The 26579-nt window shown below is 33.7% G+C and overlaps 3 long non-coding RNA genes and 1 pseudogene across 4 annotated transcripts in view; 2 read left to right on the forward strand and 2 right to left on the reverse strand.

Annotated features, from left to right (window-relative positions):
• The window catches only part of LOC133700785 (uncharacterized), a 93386-nt gene that overhangs the window by 42610 nt on the left and 24197 nt on the right, over positions 1 to 26579 (forward strand). The gene's annotated exons all lie outside the window — the stretch shown is intronic.
• On the reverse strand, positions 1475 to 4276 carry LOC133700431 (uncharacterized). Its single transcript, XR_009843395.1, has 3 exons — positions 3619 to 4276; positions 2760 to 2947; positions 1475 to 1664 (listed from the first exon to the last, which is right to left on the reverse strand). It is a non-coding gene; the product is annotated as an uncharacterized LOC133700431 (long non-coding RNA).
• On the reverse strand, positions 9610 to 12055 carry LOC133701470 (putative inactive cadmium/zinc-transporting ATPase HMA3; annotated as a pseudogene).
• Positions 15436 to 17671, forward strand: LOC133701484 (uncharacterized). Of its 2 annotated transcripts, XR_009843578.1 has the most exons (4): positions 15436 to 15709; positions 16263 to 16324; positions 16911 to 17031; positions 17166 to 17671. It is a non-coding gene; the product is annotated as an uncharacterized LOC133701484 (long non-coding RNA). The 2 variants fall into 2 exon arrangements; XR_009843577.1 differs by lacking the exon at positions 15436 to 15709 and having other exon boundaries at positions 15778 to 16324; positions 17166 to 17664.

Raw genomic sequence — 26579 nt, forward strand, 5'->3', positions numbered from 1 at the left:
TATATATGGATGCAAATGAAGATGGTTTGTTAGATCTTTGAATTGGTGTGTGGATTCTGGAAAGCTTTGAATCCTAGACATTGAGGTAATTAACATCTTTGACTCTTGATTTTGAATCAATCTAGATTACAATTCTTCCTGTTGCCATTCTAATTTGCTAGGGAAAGAAAGAATATGCTCTTTATGAGTCTACTTGTACAGAAATATGTTGATATTCTATGACACTGACTCAGGGTTGAAGAATAAAGCTATGCAGACATGCACTATGTAGAGAGAGTTAAGCTACTACTACCAGCCGAGGCGTAACATGCTTTTATAAGCAGAAATGACCGATTTATTCTAGATTATAGGATACTGATAATTTGCTTATTATTTGATATGCTTCACCAATAATCCCCATCATGGGCGCAAAACTTGCAATTTTATCCTTGTAGATTATGCTCAATCGTTGTCGCAATTATTGCATGGAGCCTGTAGATCATTTTAGGCCTACAGAATCCCACATGGTGCGGCGCTGCACTGCCATCAACATGCTACCTCACGATCCCCCATCATAGTACCTTGACTGCCACAGCCACTGTTACTGCCACAGCCACTGTCACCTTCTAGATTTGCCACCGTAACCATTTCTTACATATTGTTATATATATATACTAGTTATCATGCCCATGCTCTGCTGCGGTATCCAAGAATATTTATTTTCAACAAATAAAATAATATTTGCATAAAATGCAATGAGAGAAGGACATGCCTGAATAACATGGGTCATTGATTGTATCGTGTCATGATAAGAATAATTAAACTGTTTTTTTCATTGTTTATTCTTTGTTTTTTTTTTACAATTGTTGTATACCGATAAAAGGTGAAAAAACTTAATAACAATGGAAAATTTTATTTTGAAGTTCTATGAGTAATAGCCAACCCTCCTATTAGAGAAATTATACCAGAAGTCAGAAGGTCCTCTAATATAAAACACACACACACACACACATATATATATATATATATATATATATATGTGTGTGTGTGTGTGTGTGTGTGTTTTATATATATATATGGGTAGAGCTTTAACCAAGAGAATATGAGAAATATATCATGATGTATAGATGTGAACGTAAGGGAGATGTTTTTAATTGATCGGATGAGTCACAAGGGAAAATCTGTCGAAAAAACGAATAATAAACAATAATTTATAGTGGTAAAATATTAGGGGTGCTGGGTTCGAATGAGCTGATAACTTTGTTGATGATCATAATTCATATTTGTAGATGAAGCTGACAACACAAACATCTCAGGAATAGATGTTTAGAATAAACGGATTAGAAAAAAAAAGCACAATAATTAGCCTTTATGAATGCATTGATAGCTATTAACCGAGCAAGGAAAAAAAATGTAATCTGACTATTCAAAGTAGCAAACAATTAAAGTATCATTTAAAACTAACAAAATGAAAATTTAGTTCAAAACATGTCGTCATCAGGGGACTAACATGACTTTATACATATCTGTTAGTATTTGTACCAAAGGCATGTTTCATGTATGCTCTTTATCTATAGGAACCGAATCCTATGCCAAGAATAAGAAGAAGAGAAAGAAAGACGGTGCGAGGAAAGGACAAACTTGCTGATGTAGTGTCAATAATGATTCCAGCCGGGTTTCAACACCTATAGATTGCAAAATTAGAAAAATAGGTTGAACATGTGGTAAATATAATGGATTGCATATATAGAAACATCAAATCTTAGCTGTGAAATGTTGCATAAAGCATTGTGCACTTAATTGCACATTTCATAATATGACTATTAGAAAGGAAAAAAAGGATTGGATAACCTAGTACACCATGAATCACAGATTTTGTTTGCAATCATCTCCACTGGAAAAAATCAAAGCAGAGTTTGAAAGCATGGTTTATGTCATTTCAGCAAGTTTGGTATCCCAATGCAGCAAGTTATTAGAGGTGACCAACTGATCCAATAGAGTGAAGCACTAAAGGCAAAATTTAAGAAGAAAGAAATCTGCTAGCCTAGAACATTGCAGTTTCTGTTATTCATTGTAGGAACAGCAGTTCCTGACATTTTCTTAGGTGCAATACAGATCATAATCAATCTCTTTTCCCCACCAACTGTAACTTAAAATGCTGTCTATGTTATAACAACTTTGAACCCAATCTAATTTTATAAGTTCTCAAACTATTTCCTAAAGATATATGCTGGAACATCACCAACCATCACAATCAAATCAGAAATTGTTCTATGTACAGTGAATATGACCATGACCAACTTCATATGATTTTTGAATTAAACATTGAAATCTGGCATGAAGATGGACAAAGCAAACACATTGAACACTATAATGGAATGGAGACAAATCTGGCTATTTTTTTTCACATAGAGCACCAGCAAATTTCATAAACAACAGCTAGTGATTTATCCAATTTCTAAGCATTTCTAACATATCAAGTCCTAATAAAAAGCTCAGAATTTCTTCCAAAGTTCTATATTTTAAATTAGCATTAACTTTCGTAAACAACTCATAACAATTCAAACTAACTAACCTAAACTCGCGGACTCGTCCAATTACCCACCTAATCACTGACTTTCCCAAAGCCAGAAATTGAAAAACACTTCTAGAAACCAACCTCTTAATAAATTAAAAATCTAATAATAATTAGCCTCAAAATCATTTGTCTATAGCAAAGGGGGACATTTTGAAATAAAAACCTCTTCCAAAAGTTTTGAAAACCACTTAAAATTGATTACCTGAACATCACAAGGGTTCCAATGAATTCCCATACAATTAATCTATCATGCAAGAACCATCCACCACCAACAATGCTAGGAACATGTCAATACCATCAACAAGACATATCCTCACAACCACCTTGGTTTCGTAACCTGGATCCCCACTCAAGGCTAGGTGAATCAATGGTTTCGAAGGTCAAAGCAACCTGTAACAGAGTAAAAAGGGAAACAAATCAGTATCTCCAAGTAAGAAACGAATAAACAACCGAAACCACGCAAAAAAAAAAGAAGAGTATGGAAAGATAAAACATGAAAGAGTGTGTAGATGCAAAAAACCTACACAAAGAATCGAAAAACCCATCAACATGAACAAATGAAAATAAAAAAAGCAGACAAAAATCAAAAACTCATCTCTTAAAAACTTTGTGAACCGCAAACAAAATAAGTAGATACATGGAAAAAAAACAACTTATAATAATAAGAAAAGAGAAGAAAGAAATGCAAAAATTGTTCTGCCTTGAGGGGAAGGGAAAAGGGTGAAAAATTATGGTGTTTATCCATACGTGTTTCTAGACTTGAAAAGAAGAGAAAACATCTTTGCTTGTAAGTCCACGCTACAACCAGCGAAAAGTTAGAAAAGAAGAGAAATTGAAATTGAAAACACGACTTAACTATCGTGAGAAACACTGCTTGAATCCACAGTTACATGAGTTTAAATGAACAGTATTTTCGCAACATGTTTTAGTTTTTTTGTTAATATATATATATATATATATATATATGACAGAAGGCCTTTCGTTTGCTGTTCCTTATGATCCACAATCCATGTTTGTTATTATTATTACAATTATTATTAAGAATTGAAAGAAAGACTTACCTGGAGCTGCTACTTAAAGACGAAGACGATAGTGATGGAGGGCTGGCTAACCAATGTTACTTTCTTCCCCTCTACTTCTGTTTTTCGTTCACTTCCCCTCTGTTCTTGCTTTTCTCTGCTTGTTTTCTCTTCTTTTTTTTTTTATTTCTCTTGTTCCCTCTGTCTCTCTCTGTTCTTGTTCCTCTTGGCCTCTCTCTGTTTTATCTGTGTTTGTTCATTTTTCGTCTGTGTTTTTTTGTATTATCTGTTTGTGGTTCTCCTCTTCTTTGTGCCTTTTCTCTATTTTTCCTGGTTTCTCTGGGTTTGTATTTGTTGGTTGGATCAACAACCTACGGTGAGGGGAAGTTGAAGTTCCCTTTTGCTGGAGGAAGGTCACAAGTCTCTCTGTCTTCTCTATGTCTCTGTTTTTCTTCCCCCCTGCCTCTTCGTCTCTGTGTGTTGCGGTCTTTATAGGGCAAGAGAATGCCCCTTCATCTCTCCCAGGATAGTGTGGAGATTAGCACGGTTCAGTCATGCTTGATAAAAAAAAAAAGGATACCCATTACTAGACTGTTAGTGTCACATCGTGGGTGAGAGATACTGGATAGAGATGTGACCATGATCTGCTGCCGTTTCCTCTGAATCGGTGGGATGAAGGAGATGAATAGTTAGTTTTGAGACGGCACTGTTTTCACCTGAAATGGCTATTTTAATTTTGCCTCTGGATTAGCTTTCGTGTCATTTATAAAACTGTTCTTGGTTTTCAATATAATTAATTTAGTTTTTAATTCGTTATTTTATTTTTAATTCTTTTAAAATTATTTCTAGAAAAATCAATTAACTTCCCTATGATATCACCACCTATTTACTTTGATTATTAAACTTTAATTTCTTATAATATTGACTCAAATCAGCCCTAAACTTTGTTATTTCTCCATTAAACCCTAAATTTCACTAATTAAACTAATTTAAAGTTTATTTAAGTCTCCAAACTTATCAATTCTTTCAATTGTTTATCAAATTAGCTTCTAAATTTATAATCTCATCTTTATTGGTCCTCAAATTCTTAATTTGTGTTATTTTGATCCAATTCTTAAATTATTATTATTTTTCATTTATTTTAAAAAAAATAAAAAATTGAATTATAACACATGATATATCGTTAGTTTAAAGGAACCGATTGATTTACATATGGGATTACAAATAGAGAGGAATCATGGTTATTTTATAAAACTGCCAAAAACTTTCAAAACCAAAGTTATTCCATAGATGTTGTATTCATACGTGTTTGAAAAGTGTTTATTCTTAGAGCGTGTTTGGCAGTGTGGTTGCGGGTGCTTTTCAAATAACTTTTCGTGCCAAAATACATGCCAACGATGTTTTTTTATTTTTTAAAAATTATTTTTGATATCAGTACATCAAAACGATCCAAAACGTACAAACCATATTAAATTTTAGCAAAAAACAAAAAATTTTCAAATTTTTTGGGAACGCGGCTGCAGCCGCGTTCCCAAACGGTGCCTTAATAGGATATAAAGGCTTTTTACCTGTTCCGGAAGCTCTGTTAGCAATCTTTCTGTTACCAATATGTAAGCAAGTGTCAAAGTCTGAAACAAACACTAACTAATTACCTGAAGAATAGGACTTATACAAGTGATAAGTTTGTTATAGTATAGAACTCTAATTGTTGTATTTGGTTGAAACTCTGCAGCATTGTCTCTGCTGTATATATAACTTCTGATTCAATGAACAAAGGCTAAGCCTTTACGTTTCACAAAATAGACTATCTTACTACATGCTATCGGAGCTGTTGCACCGAATTTTCTTCTCTCCGTATAGTTCCTATTTAATCACCATGAGTGATTCCTCAAACACCACCACCCTCGTAACAATTAATGTTACAGCTCAAGCTCCACTGAAACTCAACAGCACCAACTAGCTGTCATGGCGACTTCAGTTTCAGACACTCTTCATTGGCTATGACCTGCAAGGCTACATAGACGGCACCAAGCCTTGCCCCTCACAATATCTTACCACCACCACAGACAATACCACCACTCAAACCTTAAATCAAGAGTATCACACCTGGATACGTCAGGACCAGCTAATTCTGAACGCAATCATAGGATCCATTACACCAACAATTATTCCATTTATTGCTCGAGCCACAACAGCTCGCGAAGCATGGAATATCCTTGCAGCCACATATGCCACTCCGTCACGGGGTCGCATCAAACAGGTAAAAGCCAATCTAAAATCGCTGACCAAAGGCACACTCAACATTACAGACTTCCTGCAATCAGTCAAGGCTAGAGCTGATGAACTTGCAGTCCTAGGGGCACCTGTAGACAATGAAGATCTGACGGACAAAATCCTAGAAGAACTAGGAGATGACTACAAAGAATTGGTAAGAGCGGTGCAAGCCAGGGAGAAAGCCATTAGCTTTGATGAACTTCATGAAAAACTATTGATGTTTGAAGCCTCACTCCAGACAACTACCAAGGCTGTTAATTCCCCCCCCCCACTGCGCATCTCTCCAATCGCACCAGTGGCAGGTATCCCTTCACCAACGCTGGTCGATCCACATCCAACACCTCGGGTGGAAATTGGCGCTCCTCTGCTAACCAACAACACCGCTACACAGGACAGGCTGTGGCCACTCATAACACCACCACCAACAACCGATTTCAACCAAGGCCATATCTGGGGTATTGTCAAATATGTGGCATTCAAGGTCACACAGCGAAAAAGTGTCCCTCATTCCGTCTTGTTCCCCTCAACAACAAAACTTCCAGCCCCTCTTCGTGGCAACCACAGGCTAATCTTATAGAGACTACTTCCCCAAGTCCTTCTCCATGGCTCCTAGACAGTGGGGCTTCCCATCACATCACGACAGATCTCCAAAACTTGGCTCATCACTTGCCCTACACTGGCACAGATGATGTTATGATAGGGGACGATAAAAGTTTAAGAATTACACACTTGGGCTCCTCTGAACTTCAATCATCCACTCACTCCTTTAAACCTACTAATATATTATGTATGCCTGATATTAAACGCAATTTACTCTCAATATATCAATTTTGCGTTAATAATAATGTCTCTGTTGAATTCTTACCCTGGTGTTTTCTTGTGAAGGATTTGTTGACGGGGGAAATTCGCGCAAAGGGTAAAACCAAAGAAGGTGTGTACGAATGGTCGTGCATTGTCACCCCTCATGCTTTTTCAAGTCTAAGCCTCGCTCCTATAAATTGGCATTTTAGATTAGGTCATCCAGCTCTTTCTGTTTTAAAAACAATTTTGACTGTGCATAATTTAAATTCGTCTTCAGTTTCCACATATTTTGTCTGCAATGCGTGTCAATGTAATAAGAGTCACAAGCTACCTTTTTCTGTCTCCACTTTGAATTCTCATAAACCTCTTGAAATAATATTCTCTGATGTATGGACCTCACCTCTTTTGTATGTTGATGGTTTTAAGTACTATGTTATTTTTGTGGATCACTTCACTAAATACATATGGTTTTATCCGCTAAAGAAAAAATCTAACGTCAAAAACACCTTCATTCGCTTTAAAGCAATCGTGGAAAATTATTTCAAAGAGAAAATTGTGACTCTATATTCTGATAATGGGGGTGAATATATTGCCTTAACAGAATTCTTTGCTATGCATGGAATATCTCATCTGACAAGCCCCCCCCACACACACTCCTGAACACAATGGCTTTGCTGAATGCCGTCATAGACATATTGTGGACACAGGCCTCCCACTTTTAACTCATGCATCTTTACCACGTATTTTTTGGTCTTACACTTTTGCTACAGCGGTCTATCTCATTAATCGCATGCCTACTACTACATTACAAAATCTTTCACCTTATGCAGTTATTTTTCAACATTCCCCGAATTATGAAAAACTTCGTAGTTTTGGATGTTTATGTTATCCTTGGCTTCGCCCGTAGACTGCTCGTAAATTAGACCCCTGATCCAAACCATGCATTTTCCTCGGATATTCTCTAACCCAAAGTGCTTATTTATGTTTTGAACCCGAGTCCTCTAAAATCATTGTGTCTAGACATGTGTCTTTCATCAAGCATATTTTTCCATATCATTCTTTACATAAACAGGAGTCACAAAGCCAATCAATTGCAGTTGACATGTGGATTCCACCAGCTATCATCATCCCACCGTCCACCTCTACGTCTTCTACACACCCTTCTGCGGCTACACCTAATGTGCGAACTCTCACTCCAACCTCTTCCCTGCCTTCTTCCACCCCTCCTATCCCTAACCCGGCCACCCCAACTCCAGCACCATCAATACCCACACCGTCATAACCTCTCCCTTGCCACCCTATGACAACCCGTTCCAAAAACAACATCCACAAACCTATTCAAAAACTCACATTCACTACCACACTCAACACTCACCTCAAAGAACCAACTACCTTTGCACAGGCCACCAAAGATCCAAATTGGCGATCTGCCATGCATGAGGAGTTTAATGCTCTATTACGGAATGGAACTTGGACTTTAGTCCCACCTGTTTGTGCTTCTAACTTGGTTGGCTGTAAGTGGATTTTCAGGATCAAACGCAACTCAAATGGCACAGTGGCTCATTACAAAGCCAGACTCTTGGCCAAAGGGTTTCATCAGCGCCCTGGCCTGGACTATCATGAGACATTCAGTCCCGTGGTGAAACCTACGACAGTTCGTCTGGTTCTCAGCATTGCTATCAGCAAAGGATGGAAACTTCGCCAACTTGACATTAACAATGCATTTCTTCAAGGCACCCTGGCTGAAGATGTCTACATGGCCCAACCTCCAGGGTTTCATAATCCGGACAAACCTGAGTTTGTCTGTAAACTTAGAAAAGCCATCTATGGCTTGAAGCAGGCACCTCATGCGTGGTATCATGAACTACGCAACTTTCTGCATACTTCAGGTTTTTCTAACTCCTTGGCTGATACATCTCTTTTCATCTTCCATCAGAACTCTCACCTCATTTATTTGCTGGTTTATGTGGACGACATCATTGTTACACGAGATAATGAAAATGCAGTTAATAAATTCATTCACTGTTTAGCAGCTCGGTTCTCCTTAAAAGACCTGGGTCCTCTGACATATTTTCTGGGGGTTGAAGTCCAACCTCATCCAGCTGGTGGTATGCTTCTCTCCCAGCAACGGTACATTATGGATCTTCTCCACCGAACCAATATGGCCTATGCAAAACCTACGTCTACTCCTCTGCCTCCTGGCTGTAAACTGAGCTTAGACATGGGTGCTCCTCTGGTTGATCCTACACACTACCGTGCAACATTAGGCAGCCTTCAGTATCTCTCTCTCACTCGGCCTGATGTTTGTTTCGCTGTAAACAAACTCTCTCAATTCATGCACCAGCCCACCGATGTCCACTGGAAATTGGTGAAACGCCTCCTTCGTTATTTACTTGGAACTGTCCACCACTGTCTGCTTCTTCATCGTCATTCTCCCTGTTTAGTCCATGCCTTTTCTCATGCAGACTGGGGGGGGAAACAAGGAAGATTTGTCCTTCACCAGCGCCTATGTAATCAATCTTGGTCGGAATCCCATCTCCTGGTCCTCCAAAAAGCAGCAAACCATAGCACGCTCATCCACTGAAGCTGAATATAGAGCAGTTGCAGACACAGCAACTGAAATCAGCTGGGTCTGCTCTTTACTATCCGAACTACACTTTCCAGTGAGTCATACTCCAGTTATTTATTGTGACAATATTGGTGCCACCCAGCTGAGTTCTAATCCTATGTTTCACTCAAGAATGAAACACGTTGCTATTGATTTTCGCTTCATTCGACAAAGGGTTCAATCCGGTGCTCTACGAGTGTCCCATGTCTCTTCAAACGATCAGCTAGCTGATGCGCTGATGAAATCCCTTCCCCGCTCACAGTTCTAGGTTCTTAAAGACAAGATTGGACTAATTGACCCTGTCTATCTTGAGGGGGCATGTAAGCAAGTGTCAAAGTCTGAAACAAACACTAACTAATCACCTGAAGAATATATAGGACTTATACAAGTGATAAGGTTGTTATAGTATAGAACTCTAATTGTTGTATTTGGTTGAAACTCTGCAGCATTGTCTCTGCTGTATATATAACCTCTGATTCAATGAACAAAGGCTAAGCCTTTACGTTTCACAAAACAGACTATCTTACTACACAATATATATATATATTTCAATTCAATTTTTCCTTCTCCAGGAAAATTTTGAAATTCCCTGCATCCTTAGGCTTTGGTTCTATTGAATGCCACCTTCCATAGTCGACTAGCGCAGCTGCCATTGGATGACTTGATTTACTCTCGATGCTTGATACCCTGAGAAAACTGCATAAACAATATTACTTGCCAGTGAAGAGTAAAGTTCGCCATAATTGAAGAATTATAGACCTAGTCTTTACCAATAAAGCAATGTGTATAAGCTGATATCATCGCAGAGATGTTGGAAATCCGTGACAACAAATTCACCATCAACAATAGTACCCTCCTTTGATCAGAAGACCAGCTGTTGCTGCCCTTGTAAGTGCACAAAAAGTTGCAAGTGGTGTAGACAGGATATATAAGAGCACATGGACATGCGCTGACTAAAACAACCAGTGCTAAGTAAAACCAGTGATCACGGTTAAGAACTCGTGGAATCACTGCTACGCCAGCCGTCAGGAATATCACCGCTGCAAATTTGAACAGTGCACTAAAATGAATACTTTCCCACAAAATGAAAGGTAGGATTGTCTAGCAATGGAGCTGACGATTCATTGTAAACGAATGATGTGAAGGGCTGTCCAAATACTCGTTCTCGATACTCTACTTCAGTGAAAGCCTATAAAACTGGATGAGTAATTGGACTGCAGTACTATGCCTAACCTGGAGTATAGTACTGAGCAGATTTGTCTATGAATCTTTGAGTTTTAGACTTGCTGTTTTGAGCTTCTTCCACAAGCTTTGCCATTTTAGCTACCACACAGTCTTCAGCTAAAGCAGTAGTTCTAACACTGACACTACCGGAAACTGATAAATACCCCATTGACTCTCAAGTTAATAGTTCCAACCCACACTACGAACCCACTTGTTTGGCAACCGGAAATGACTCTCCAATTAAACCCTAGATATTTGTCGCACAACAAGTAGGTCATCTAATCGCAAATCTCGAGCAAGTCACCCGAAAACAAACTTTTCATGAAGAATCCTATATATTCTTCACACAACAGGTAGTCCCCGGCCCCAATAACACTATTTTTTAAAACAAAGAGAAAACCCTTATTCTCAAAATAATTGAGATTGAAATATCTACAAAAATAACCACCTCATGATTTATTAATATCAAAACCCCTTAGTGGATTTCTCTTCTAACCTCGGAAGGCTTTCATATATATATATATATATATATATATATATATATATATATATATATATAAACTTACTTTCTAAAATTCTTTACAAGCCTTTATACCATAAGTGTTGTAAAAATATAGTAATTGTGGTAACTTAATTTTAATCCTCTTTTCAAAATAATTTTTTTTTAAATCTAAATATAGCAAAAACAAAAAAGTGAAAAACTTTAAAAATATATTTTTGATGCATTTTCTGTAATTTTCAATGTCTTTTCAAAAGAATTTAAAATTCAAAAACTTATTTTAATGCGTTCAACTATTAACATGTTTATTTTAATATTTTTGATTAATTTTTTTCATCGAGTTAGCGTTGACACTGCTATTTAAAAAAAAATCAAAATATAAAAATAAATAGGAAAACAAAAAGAAAAATAAAATAAAAAAAGATCAAAGTCATAAAGAAAGAAAATAAAGAACTAAAGTGAATTTAAATTTATTGAGAACCAAGCAATTAAAAAAAATAAAAAAATTACCTATAAATATTAAAAAATTCTGGCAAAGAGAGGAGGCCATAAAAAATTAACCTAAAAATAGGGGAGCCACTAAAAATTACTAACCCAGCCGCCACTCACACAAAAGCACCTGACCCTTCGTCTCCTCCCATTCCAAGCTATCTTCATTACCATCATAAACCTATTTTTCACCACCAAAAATCATCCCTCAGTCCATTATTGTCAAAAACATAAAACACACAAATAAAAATATATCTCTCTCACAGTCTTCTTCCCTATCATCACTGTCGACACCATGCCAGGAGCAAACCAAGCTTTTCCATTTCTTCCTCCTGGCCAACAGCAATACCAGTGGCAGCCAACACTCCCCACAGAGGTAGTTTCTTTTAGACCCAAATACACCAGCCACAGCAGCTCCACCATAAACCGTTTCCCCTCATTTTTTCATTGTAAATGACCAAAAGCCACATAAAAACTTCATCTTCATCTTCCCTAAATTTTCTTCTTTCCCACCGTGACTGCCACTGCCATAGCGGTGGAAACGAAACAGCAGTGCCACGTTGTCCTGCCACTTCCAGCCTCATTCCCAAGGCTAGATAAAAATGATATTGCATCCTGAAATTTAAATTCATTACGGTAGGAGTTTTTTTATATTTAAATAAATATTAAATATTACTTAAAAAAACTTGTTGATGCATAAACCCACGATAGCAAGTGGATGACTTATGTGCCTTTCAAGGTTGTCTAGTTAATTAACACTACCTTTCACGGAAACATTTGAATTGTCTTAGCAGCATTTGAATTGTCTTAGTAATTTTTTTCTATGATGCGACAATGTATGTGGCCAACACTATGGTTTGGTGTTGCTAGATTCTTTTTCTTCTTCTTTATTTATCCTTTTTGATTTTCAATTCTATCTTATAAAATTTCAAAGCTAACTCTTTGATTTTATTCTGTTATATTTTTTTATTTGAAATAATTCATAAATTTAGAATTCTTTTTTATTTTTATCCTCTTTTAATTTTTTTCATATTTCAATTTTGATCTGTATTCTTTTGACTTTTATTTATTTTATTTGAGATAATTTCTTAAATCGTTTTTCTTTACAATTTTATCCTTTTTAGGTTTTCTTTCCTAGTAAATTTGATTCTCATTCTTTTAATTGTTGTTTTTTTCACTTTGGCAATTTTTTAAATTGATTTTTTCTTTGATTTCATCCTCCAACATTAAATTAGTTGGGAATTAAGTCCTCATTCTTTTGATTTTTATTTGTTTTATTTTAGATAATACTTTAAATTGATCTTTTTTATAATTCATCCTCATTTTGTTTTCCTATCAAATTTGATTATCATTCTTTTTATTGTTACTTTTTCACTTTGATAGTTTTTTTAAAAAAAATATATTAATTTTATCCTTCAATATTAAATTGATTGGGAATTTAACTTATTGATCGAACCCATGTTTATGATTTCACGCTTACGAGTTTTAAAAATTAACTCAAGGTTCACTATATTTGCTTGTTTTTTTAAAACTCATGTTTTTTTCAATTTCTTCCTTCAATAGTTATTCAATTGGATATCGAGCTCTATTATTTTTATTTATTTTCTTTCTATATAATTTTTTGCTAATTTTAAAAATAGTATGGGTTATCTTAATTCTTTTTATTTATCTTTTTATGTTGAATTTATTTTGGTAAATTTTTTAAATTAATTTTTTTTTCCGATTCCATCTTTCAATATTAGACTTGTTGGTAATTAATTTTTCTTATCAGTTACATCCTTCAAGAATTAAGATTTTTTTTATATTGGGCTTCATTATTTTCTTCTCTCCTTTATATTTCTTTATCCTAGTCTCATCACATAGATCATGAGTTTAACAGGTTAGTCTAAGTTGGGTCGGGTTTTTTTTTTATGAACTTTTTTCAATTTAATATTTATTACATTTTGTCCTTTAGCATTAAGTTGTTTTAAACTTAAGCTTCATAATCTTTTCTAATTTGCTGATTTTTTTTTGTCCTTTTGTTTTTCAATTTCATCCCTCTATGTTTGATTTGTTTAGAATCAGACTTCAGATTTTTTTAATTTGTTTTTTATTGGCTTATCTCGGTCTCATGACATGGTTTCTATATTTGACATGCTCATTTAAGTTGACTCAAGTAAATTTTTTACCCTTTTTTTATCTTTTTTTTTAATTTGATTAGTTGGAATCATAGCTTCATTGTCTTTTTTTTTTTTTTCGGTGACCTTTTTTCTCAGGTTCCTATGATTTTTTTTAAAATCATACCATTAACTTTGGTTATTTGTTCTTTTATTAACTGATTAGATTACATGTTTTTTTTTCTCAGTCGGATCTATATTCTGAGTCATTTTTTTTAACTTTTTTAAAACATACTTGCATCACCCAGGAGTTTTTTGAACAAATAAAAAGAACCCGACCTGTGTAGTAGCGTGAAACCACAAATCTATTACTTATACGCATGGATGTGTTTGTTTTTGTGGTAGATTTTGTGGTTAAAGTTTAAAAAAAATTGGTTTTCAAAAATCACTTTTTATTATGATGTGTTTGATTTAAATAGGTGTTTCGTTAAAACTGTGGTTGAAAATACTTTTTAAAAAATAATAAGTTATAGTTATTTGTTTAAAAGTGTGGTTGAAGTTGAAGATGCATGTTAAATTACCATAAAGGACAACTAATTTAAGTATTAATTTGCATTGTATTTAAACATGCATTTACATAAGATAAATTAAAAAGAAGAAAACTTATTTTTTTTATTGTATTTAAATATATATTATCATAAGATATACTAAAAATCAAATATGATTGATTTACAAAGGTTGAGATATATTTTGTAATGTAAGATAGAAAGTGTTATGATTCTTTAAATTTTAAAATGTTAATTTCGAACTTTAGTTAAATAGTTTTAAGATTTGTTAAGTGGAGTGTGTGTGTGTGTGTGTGGTTCAAAGCTTGTACTGGAGTTGGGGAGCATTTTGGATGTGCACGGTTTGGAAAAAAAAGATATTAGCCGGAGAGGATGGGGTAATTTGGAAAGTGTAAAGTTTAACAGTTCTGCAGGTAAACAAGGTTTTTGGCTTTTCTATGTATTAAAAGCAGGTTGATAATGCTTTTATCAACCTGTGGTGGAAACGTAAAAATTACACGGGTTCCACCATTTCAGAACTTAATTTTATTGTTACCAAACGGTGAGTTTATTATGGTTTATATGATCTCTAAAACTAATACTATTTTTATGATCGGAACACACAGTCTTGCTTGTGTTAGTTTCTTGGTATTGTTTTCATCCATATGGATTAATAATTATTATGGATAATGAATTATAATTTACTTTAGCATGTTAAATTCCCTTCAATGTTGATTTAATACAATGAAAAAAATTATATTGTTACATGATACAAAAGTTTACTCTTAAACACATAAAAACGAATTAAAAATGATTACTTCAAAAGCACATGAGTTTATATATATATTAAATTAAAATTATTATTAAAAAAAGAAGCTAAATCATGTGATTCATCAAAGCTGATGAAACTGTGAATTGTAACAGTACCTTGAGGCAGCTTTTTATCTTCCTTTTCCTCTGCTCAACTTCTGCCATGCTCAGGTATCTCAAATTAGACACGGGTGGATTGGCTGTTGCAGCTGCTTGGCTGGCCTTTCATCACCTGTTTTTTTTAGGATTGATGGTTGTGGAGAGAGTTTTTGTTTGGCCGTGGCTCAACTTTTGTTGTCAATGCAGAATCAAGCCCTTTTTTCCCTGCTTTGTTTCTGTTATGCTCAGCTCTGTCACGACTGAGTTGGCTGTTGCAGCTTTTTTGGGATCCTTGGGCTGCATTTCTGCTGGGTCTCTTGCAGGTTGTCTTGGCTTCTCTGCTGGTCTTTTTGTTGGCGTCAAGTCTGGCTTGGCTCAACTTCTTTATAGAAAGAGTTGCTCTTTGACTGTGACTCAGCTTTTGATGTCAATGCAGAATCATTGCGTATTAAATGAGTGGGGCAGCAACATCATTACACACTTATTTGCCCTCACCTTGGGTCTCTCTCCAGCATTGGAAGAGCTTCTACTGTTTGCTTGGGGATTAGCATTTAGTTTGTTTGAGACAATCCTTTCCACTCCCAGCATATGTTTTTGCTTTTGTCAGACTATGTTCTCCTTTTATTCCAACTAGAATCCTGTTATTTCCCTACTCAGTTTTAGTTTGCGGGAAAGACTTCATCTTCTGGTTTGTAATGTCGCTATCTCAGTTCATGTCATGCTCTTTTGCTGGGGGTGTTTTTGGTTTTTCCTTTTTTGACATATCAGTTCTTGAGAGTCTTCGTCGCAAGGACTTTTCTTGAGGCTGGGTCTTGAATTTCCAATTAGCTCTTCATTTCTTGTTTTCTTTTGCTTTCAAGTCTGGGCATCACTCTTTGGCCATTTGTTGCTACGCCATCAGTGTAGTCTTCTTTTTTTCCTTCCATTGCTTCTTCTCTTATCCGTGGGTTAATTTCCCATGCTTTCACATATTTTTGTGGGTTGGAGTTGATAGATTCATTTGCATTTTGTCTTGGTTTTCTTTCAAGCCTCTCTCTTTGGTTTTTTTTTTGCTTTCTTTTCTGTTCATATGTTTTTCTACCATTGGTGCTCATTTTTCTAGAGCTCCTCTTCCTTTATTTTGATTAGCTTGCTTTTGTTTTTTATTTTTTTTCTGTTGATTTCATTGAGTTTATCTTCCTGATTTCTTAGTTTCTTTTCTTTTAATGTAGGTTTGTGTTGTGTTATCACTATCTCTGCAGGATCTTTTTTCGGTTGGTTTGCTGGAGCTTTTCATTCCTTAGTGGATGTTCTTCTTTCCCAGGTTCTTTCTCTTTTCATTGCCTTTTGGTTTTCGTCGTATTCATTATGTCATTCTGCCAGAGGTTTTGAGTTTTAGTTGAATGTTCATTACAAAAAAAAGAGAGACGTGTGGATTAGAACAGTTCTTCATTATGTTTTTAATGCATAAACCCACTTGGCCTCACCTTGGGTTTCTTCCCAACATTGGGAGAGGTTATTCTGTTGAAGTTGAGCTAATGTGGTGGCTACTTCTTTCTATGATTGGGACAACAGCATCATTATGTATTTAATGCATATACCCACTTGGAGGTTATTCTGTTGAGTTGAAGTAATGAACAAACCCAACACCAGAAGTTTATTGGAAATCCAAAGGATGAGAGAAATTGTTGTAGATCAGAGTCCTTATGAGGTCGAAGCAATTAGCATGTGGCCATTTTGTGTTCCAACTTCTGGTGTTGTGTTTGTTCATTACTTTAATGCTTTTTCTATTTTGATTTAGAAAACAAGAAAAATATTAAAATTTGGGTCCACGTGAATTTTCACCTCTGATTTGTTGTTACTTGGATATAATTTATTCTTCTTTCTCTCTTGGTTGTTGAATTTTGCAGCGGTGTCAGCACTTCAGGTCATTCAGCAGTCTACTAGCTTGGATCTCGGGTGGGAGGATAACTCACCGATAATATGGGAACCTATTGATTTTCTTAGAGAGCTTTCAGACATTAATTTGAGGTTAATTAGTCCTCCTTTGGGTGACTTATTGGATCTTAAAACACTGTAAACTTAACTCTGACTTTTCCTGTTGTTTTCATTTGATTTCACTTTTTTTTTTACTTCACTTCTCATTCCATTGCAATTTGCTTTAGGGATGTGCACAACACATCACTTGCTGGAGAGATACAGAACTTGGAAAGCCTTCAACATCTCGAGAAATTGTATGCACGCATCACTTGCTGGCAACAATTTTCAACTGAAGACAAAGTCCTGAGTAGCTTATGTTGTTCCCAGTAATGATATGGCAAAAAAGGAGGTCTAACTTCGATAATTTTGGTTAATATGCTGCCCTATTAGATGGCAGACTAACCAATCCTGCTGGTGAACCTGTTATTAAGAGTGTTAGGACTAAAGAAGAAGGGAGTAACAATGGGGAGGCTCTTCTTTCTCCTCTACAAATTTTAGCTACTGTTTCCAGTGAAAAAGCCATAGGTAGTATCCAGCTTTCCTATGCAAAAATCTGTTGATTCTTTAGCGTTCATGAGATGTCATGTGATGGCGACAAATTCTGCAAGTCCCAGTGGAGCTGTACGCTTGGTATGTTTATATATATTTCATATATTCTTGAGAAATTCCTTGCTCTTATAAGCTCTAGATATTACTTTGTTAAACAAGTGAATCAATTGTTTATCTCTGTAGGAGTGTAATTTCATACTTTGTCAACGTTTATCTCTGTAGGAGTGTAATTTGCAATTCAATTGGCTCTAAAACTGCCCCTTTTTTTTCAATGTTGCAATAGTTACAATAACTATATTCTTTTTCACTTACAATTTGTGTCCAAGGCATGAAATTCAAATGCCATTTATGTCAAAACTAGCATAAGCTATTCGTTGGCTTGCTGGTGAGGTACTCATTCACTGGTGAAAGACTGGTTACAAGAAAGAAATTGGTTGTTGGGGCTCCTAGATCTCAAGTTTCTTAGAGAAATTTTATCATGCAAACATCTTCCAAATTAATCCTCTGCAAGTTATGATAGGGATGCAGATATTCTCCATCCATTGCGCAGATATAAAATTCATTTTTAAAAAAAAATTATAATTAGGTTTATGTTTTTGATGTCAGGTTTCCTGTTTGTTGTTCAATGATCTCTCGTGTTTTAGATATTACTGAGGAAAAATTTACTACAGTAATGATTGATATCCGCAACCGTTCCCTGCTTATTGAATCCCAGTTCCCTGCTTATTTATCTGCAACCTTGACAATAAAAATCATGCTATAAAAGAAAACATGAGTGGTATTAAACTTAAAGTTTGTATGGGATATCATTATCAATTAACATTAATAACATTATTGAAATTAAATAAAAGAAAATTTTAAACAATGTCAAGATAAAATATTTTTATGTTTATTTATTATTAAGCTTTTCTCTTTACTTTTTAGTTAGTATTAACAACTATTTTGTGTTTTACAATTTTAATATTTTTTAACAAATTTTTATCATATATTTTGATAAAATATGATTTAAATTTTACTTATTTTATAGAAAAGATCTTATCGTTTTTGTACGTCGGGAGACATTTCTTTTCCTTTTTATTCTATTTATATTTTTATATGATGTATTGAAAACCTTTTAAAGAACTCTTTAAAAGATTTAAAAAAAATTATTCAGGGCAGCCAAACTCAGGATAAATAATTTTTTTATTGGTTTGAATTATTACAAGAAAAGTATATTTAAACACAACCTTTTGTGTCTGTACAACCTTACCTAATGAGATAGCGAAACCATGTTATGTCTCCTAATGCAGTAGCTTGTCAGTATATCTGATAATCTTTAAACTATTATTATCCTAACTAGAACTTCTAGTTGCTAATAGTTCATACAAGAACTCTTCTTAGAAGTCTATAGGCTCTCCAACTCTTCAGAGACCAATTCTCCTCGAGAATTTCCTACATCCTTCTCGTATGTCAAGAGTATGTGTTGAGAAACTCTGCGTAAATTGTCAATACATCTGACGATCTTTAAACTATTATTATCATAACTGAAACTTCTAGTTGCTAACAATTCACACAAGAACTCCTCTTAGAAGTCTATAGGCTCTTCAACTCTTCAGAGACCAATTCTCCTCGAGAATTACCTACATCCTTCTTGTGTGTCAAGAGTATGTGTTGAGAAACTCTGCGTAAACTCCTTAGCTGGTTGACACACTTGCTTCAATGTAATTAACGTGTTAGCATCTTGCCTAATTAGTGGTACAATTGAATATACATATTGGTATTTTTGTATTGTGGTTTAAAAATATAAATATTTTCCTTATATGGAATTAAGTGTTTTTAATTTTATCATGTAAAATTTATATATTTTTTTAAAAATTAATACAATAAATAGTTAAACATCTATAAATTAATATCATTGGGACCATGAAATTTATTAATTAATCAAGATATTATTTATTAAATAAATTTATGCATTAATCAATAAAAAAATTTATCAAGGTATTTTTTTTTCAAAAACATTGAACTTAATACATGCATCATGTATTCTTATTATACAAATATTAATTAATCATAAAATTATGAATTATTATTATTCTGTGTATTTATTTAAATAAAACAAGTTTATGAATGTAATCAATTTTATTAAATAAAAGTCATGCATGTATCTATTTTTGCAACAAACTAAAATTACATTGAATGCACACTTAATTAACATACTTATTGAAGTCAAGCAAAAAAGTCTATGAAAAGAATATACAATAAAATTCAACATGGAAAATTCAAAGTGAGACACTGAACAATGAGATAACATTAAACTTTTTATCTTCCTGAAATCACGATGCTCTTTCCATATAAATAACATTAAACTTTCTTAACCATCTAGTAGGTGGTCAGTAGTAAGAGTTTGAGACCAAAGGATTTACTCCTCATGTGGTCTCAGGTTCGAGCCATGTGGTTGCTAATATTGATAGTCACTAAAAGCTTATCTGGTCGTTTATTTCAGGACCCGTGGCGATTAGTCGAGGTGCGTGGAAGCTGACCTGAACACCCCACATTAATAAAAAAAAATAACTCTGGACATCCCACGTAAATAATAAAAAAAAGACATTAAACTTCCCTAGAATTACAAAATGCCATTTCTACATTGAGACACTGAACAGTGAAATAGCTTTTTGTTTTGGCTGTTTTGTTGATGATAAACTGGTCCCTTCATTAGTTTTTTGTTAGTAAAATGCTGAGCTGTCAGCAGTATTTCCTTGGATTGTTCCACTAACTTGACGTTAAAATGTGATTAAAGAATCAATTAATTATTTAAAAAACTTGAGGGATTAATTTGTTTGTGTCATCACCCAATTCTGGGTGATTTCTTAAAATTTGTTTTTTTTTCTAAAAAAATAAAAAAAAAAATCAAAATAAAAAAATAAAATAAAAGCTGGCAATGCGGAGAAAGCCGACCAAGAAAGACTGCAAAAATAGACGAAAATCAAGCTGCAATTTTCGGAGGAATTTCAAGACCTAAGTGTACGCTGTTATGCCCAAAAAATAGAAAAATGCAGATTCAAAGGTCAAATTAAACGAGTATTGGACGAATTTGCATAGAAATTAAGTCCAATGACATAATTAATTTTTTAATGGGCCAATTTGATTTAATCATGGGCCAAATTGAATTTTAATTATGTTTAAGAATTAATTTAGATCCAATTGAAGGAGTTAATTAAGTGCAAGGACTTAATTATACTTTAAGGGGGTCAAAATTAATTTGAGAGCTTAATTGGTGAAAAATTAAGTTTGGGAGCTTAATTTGGATTTAATTGAAAAATTGAAATTTTAAGAGATCCAATTTAATTTTTTACCAAGTGAATTGATTGAAATTAGGGGCCAAACACAAAACTTGAGGGACCAATTTTGAAGCCCGAAAAATAATCTGCCTATAAATAGCAGCCTTTAACTCAAAATCTGGGGACAATTTTGACAACATCAAAAAAAAATAAAAAAAACCCTACAAAACTTGTTCTTCTTCTTCTTCTCCAAGAGCAGTCGCCGCCCCCCACCCGGTGGTTTCCATTTTTCTTCCTCAGCCCGGTCTTCTCCCCTCTTCCAGCTGCACACAAGACTCCCCTGCTCAGTTATTCCCCCATCTTCTCACGGCCTCCAGCTCCAACAGACAGAGGCCGGCCGCTGCTCCTTCTCGCCCAAACCGGCCAACCGTGAACAGACCGCCCCCCTCACTCTCCTCTCAGCCGGTCTTCGCCATCAGCAGCAGCGTCATCTCCTCCAACCAGAACCGCCGCTCATATCCTCCTCTCACAGCCCCCCACGAACAAGCTCTCTTCCTCGCCCCCAGCGGTTCTTCCCTCTCTCGGCCACCTCTCCATTTCCTTTCATTTTCCAGTCGGTTCCCCCATTTTCTTCCCCCCTGGCCGGCCATCGACAGCAACGGAGGAGTAGAACCCATAGACCAGCCACACGCGCCGTCCCTCTCCATCCCAGCTGCTCCCTTCCAGCAGCTTGCCGCCACTGCCATCACCAGGAGAAGAAGCCGACAGCCACCTGAAACAGAAGAGGTTAGGAAAGAAAAAGAAACTAACATATCTGCCCAAACGGAGAAAAAGAGAGACAGATCCGAAAACAAGGGGAATGAAATTAAAACCTACTGCCTTGTGTATTTTTTTTCTTTTGCAGGTGACATTGATTCTCACTGCCGGTGAGGGGAAGAAGAGGGGAAACCGTGACTGACCCCTGCTGTTTTGGAGTTCCGGCGGCGGCGCGTGAAACCACGCGCCGCCAGTGACGGTGGCGCATTGGAACACGCGCCACCAGCGTTCTTGTGCACTATTCCGGCTGGCAGAGGGTTCCCTTTCAATTTCTGGAGTTTTGGGGACTATTTTGTAAATTGTAAATTATGTGATGTAATTTTTATTGATTTTTGAATTTTATAATTTGTATTGTGGATGTAAAAAAGGAAGAGAAAAAGGAAAAAGAAGAAAAGGCAAAAAAAGAAAAAAGAAAAGAAGAAAAAAATATAATAAAAAAATGTGTGTTTGTGCTTGTATTTTTTTTTATTTATGTTATTGAATTATAAAAAATAACAGAAAAAACAAAAAACAAAAAAACAAAAAAAATGCATGTTTGTATTTATTTTAGGGATCTTTTTATAATGAGACGGTAAAAGAATAAAGAAGGATTTAATATTTTGATTGGATCACAGTGTAGAAGTACAAACTTGTACGGAAGTTGTATTTTTAAAATCCGATGAAAAGACAATTTTTAAAACTTCTTTAAATCAAAGCTACGAAGTAGCTTATCTCAGGTAGGGTGTGTTAGGGATGCTAATACCTTCTTTAACCATAATCAGTTTCTTACCCGTGAATCTCTGATAAGACCAGTCAACTTAGGTTTTCTAGTAATCTTTAATTAAATACTAGGTGGCGACTCTCAACAAAATCAAGAAAAATCGTCATTGCCAGGACTGGATGCCGCGCAGTGTTTTCCGACGAGCGACAACTTGTTTCACAAAATACAGAAAATGATTAAATAAAATTTTACTCAAATTTTTATCATCATATGCGTGAGTGTTTACTTGTAAATATTTGGAAGGAACTAGTTTACGTTTTGCGCAACATAAAAAAATCATCTAGGCTTGAGAAACTAGCTAGGTATAGTGGATTAATTTTAAATTCTTCTTATTTGACTCTTTAATTATATTAAGTTTAAAATTAACCAACGTAAAAGTTATTCTAACATGATCCGGTCAATGTAATGGGTCCAAACTAAAATTTCAAGATGATTTTTTTTTTTTCACATTGATATGATGACATATATTAAATTGACTTTGGTTTTGTGGCTTAACTCTTCAAACCTACGACCCGAATAATGGAGTCCACTTGGTTTAACAACTTTAATTTTTGTTTTTTAATTATTTTTTACTTAATGATATGATAACAAAAATAGATGCTCGTAAAATTGAGCACCAACCAAATGTCAGAACATTTGTTTGAGTAGAATAATATCATAAAAAGCAAACTGAAACAAGACTAATTCAAAATCAACCAAATGTTAAAGGATGAAACAAGAAAAAGCTAAAAAGAATTCAATTGAAAGGAATAAAAAATTGGAAGGTAGAGTTTAAAAACAAAGAAACAATATGACATTGTTATTAAATCTAATTCCTTTGACAACTTTAAAACCTCTCGACTTGACTTTTTACCTAGCATATGTTTAAAATTAATTTGCAAGGGAGTTGTCCGTACATGACCTAGTTGGTTTGACGTGTGCAAATTAAGGCAACTCAAATGACTAATAAAAATATGGTTTGAATTTTAAAAAACAAAATCAAGATGACGTCTTTTTTTTTAACATTGAGATGATGGTATACTAGATCAACTCAAGCTTCGCGGTTTAACTCGTTAAATACACAACCTAGATCATGAACTCCACTGGGATTAAAAACTATTTTTTATATAATGATATGATAACTAAAATAGACACTTACAAAATTAAGCATTAAACAAATTTAAAGATATTTGTTTGAGACTGTGATAACCACGTATAAAAGAAACAAAAACAAATTAAGATGACCAATTCAAAATCAACAAATTATTAAAGTGAAATTGAAAGGAAAAAAAAAACAACAAAAATCATTCAATCATAAAAAGAAGAAAAATTAGAAGACAGAATTTTTATTTTTTTTTTGAAAAAGGAGAGGATATGAATAGTGAAGTAGGAGGGAAAACCCTAACTTTTTTAGTATAATAAATAATTTTTTTAATTAAATTAAAATCTTTATCTCATACAATTAGACCCAAAAAAGTTAAATAAAAAAGGGAAGAAAATGTCTAAAGACCAATTTGTAAAAAACTGAAAGGAAACAAAATGAAAAAAACACCAAATCAAGAAGCCAAAAAAAAAATATAAGGACCACTTTAAAAAAACCAAAAAATATATATAAAGAGAAGCATACCTTTTTAGTATAGTAGTTTCTTTCTAATTAAATTGAAAACTTTATGTCATATAATGAGGCCAAAAAAAGAATTAAAAAAAAAAGGACTAATTTGTAAAAAAAAAGAAGAAAAGAAAACCAAATAAAAAAGAAAGAAATTTTTTTCAAAAATAAATTGTTTCAGTATTCATATAAAAATAAAATATCATTATAGTATCCAACTAGACAAGTGACCCACACTACCAGCTATCCTAATTTTTTTAACACAAAAAAAAAAGGTTTCGGCATTATCAAATGTGAAAAAAAATATTTTAAAAACAATTATATGCATGCAAGAGAAGAGAGATTTGGTTTGAGAATGCATTCTAAAAATCTATACATGAACTAAAACAAAGTGGAATTATATATAAAAAAAACCTTAAAAGAGATCAAAGATTCAAGTCGTTCATTATAGACCATGAAGTAAAACTTTGTGGATTAGCATAATATATTAATTTTTTGCCCTTCTCTATACAAAAGAATTGACTTGCTAACCAGGTAAAGTTATCTTTTTCAAGTGATCTAAAGGTTATTTGTAAATTGATTGGGGATAATTTAATAGGTTTACTTCTATTTTGCACACTAAAACTACATCGTTGCCTTTGCAAGCAAAAAAACAATTGGCCTTTTGTTTAGGGTTTATTTTGTCTATTTTATTTTATTTGCTTAGTAAAATAACGTCAATATCCTTGAGAGTTAAAAAATATTGACCTTGACAAGAGATACTTTTTAGTCTTTTCCATGTTTTTGTGTATTGTAAAATGGCAAAGTTAACATTAGAATAAAAAAATCTATAGCTGGCTTGGGATTCGTTTTCATCCTTACAATATAGCTTCTTCTTTTTTGTAATATTTAGATGCTCTTAGGGGTTATTTAGTAATTTAAAATATAGAAATATTAATAAATTAATAAAAAAGCTAACATGTGCATAACATGTTATTCAGGAGGCATGTGATAATCCAACATGTAATGTGAAGGTATAGATAATGTGGCGTGTGTTGTTATATTCGCGGTGGTTTTGGCAACAACAAAGTTTTTATCTTCTTTTTATTTTTTCTCTCTCTTGAGCTTTATAATATCCATGTTGAGCCTTCAAAAATTTAGTTATATCATTCGGATTATATATATATATATATATATATATATATATATATATATATATATATATATAATGCAATTTTTTTTCCATTCTTTTTTTTTTCATATCAACACAACAACAAAGGAAAATACCATGCAACATAAAATTTATTTCCCCGTAGAATCAATGCAATAAGTACACAGATAACAGACGACAAAGAATTTAACACAATCATGGAATTTAACAGAAGATATATACACTTTACTTTTCCTATTAAAATTAAACTATTTTTTTAATCTATGTCAACATATAATCACTTTGTTCTTGACAGATTATCTATTCCATATATAACCGGATCATCATACATATACATAGAATAAATAAATTGTTTTAAATAATTCATAAAATTATCGTTCCTTTTAACTATAGTGATCAAGTTTCCACATAATATAAAACATGCATATAAATCAATAATTAAAATAAAAATTAAATTGAGATAATGATTAATTCTTTAGTTTTAAAACAATTTATTATCTACTCTTAGCACAACCAGAATAAATATCACACCAGAATTTATATGATATTTTCTATAAAAATTTTGATAAAAAAAATATAATAAAAAAGAGTTTATAAAAACAAAAACAATGTCTCAGTTAGAATAATTTTTTCATTAATGAGTTGGCCCGCCACAGACTAAGAGGACGACTTCAATGAAGCCATCCCAGCCGATGCAGGTGATTTCCCGTCGGCTGTAATCTTCTCGCGCGCCTAGCACCCCGCCTCAATCTGAACATGCACCAGACAAAGTCGATGAAAAGACGCCATAGAGCCTCAGCAACCGAGATGAAAGCGCGGGAACACCCACCGCGCGAGAAGAAACGCGAAAAACAGAGAGGGAGCGCGGTAAAGACTGTGAAGCCACATGATTCACACACAGTGTCCAAGAAACAATGTCTTAAGCCTGTTTGTTTGCTAGAAAATAGTTTTTGTTTGGAAATTAAATTTTAGGAAAGTGAATTATTTTTTGATGTTTGGTAGTGTAATAAAAAATAAGTTGGAAAACACTTTCCAGTGTTTGGTTATGTCATGAAAAATAAGCTGGAAAATAACTTATTAATGTTTTATTTTTCTCAAGTTTATTAAAATAATGAGGAACAAATCTTACAAATTAAAAAGTTGAATGAGAATGAAATTAAAAAAAAATTTCATAAATTATCTCAAATAAAATAAATAATAATCAAAATAATAGAGATCAAATCTAAAAAACAAAAAAAAATAAAAGATGAAGAAATTAAAATAATAATAATTAATATTTCATAAATTATTTCAAATAAAATAAGTAACAATCAAAAGAATGAGGATCAAATTTGATAGATAAAAAATTTCAATAAAAATATGATAAGGGAAAAGCAAATAACTATTATAAAAATAAAGACCAAAGTTAATATAAAAATTAAATTTTAAGAGATGAAATTGAAAAATAAATATTCAAAACAAAATATATATAGCAATCAA

The sequence above is a fragment of the Populus nigra genome, chromosome 8 (genome assembly GCF_951802175.1).
Source record: "Populus nigra chromosome 8, ddPopNigr1.1, whole genome shotgun sequence".
Lineage (NCBI taxonomy): Eukaryota > Viridiplantae > Streptophyta > Magnoliopsida > Malpighiales > Salicaceae > Populus > Populus nigra.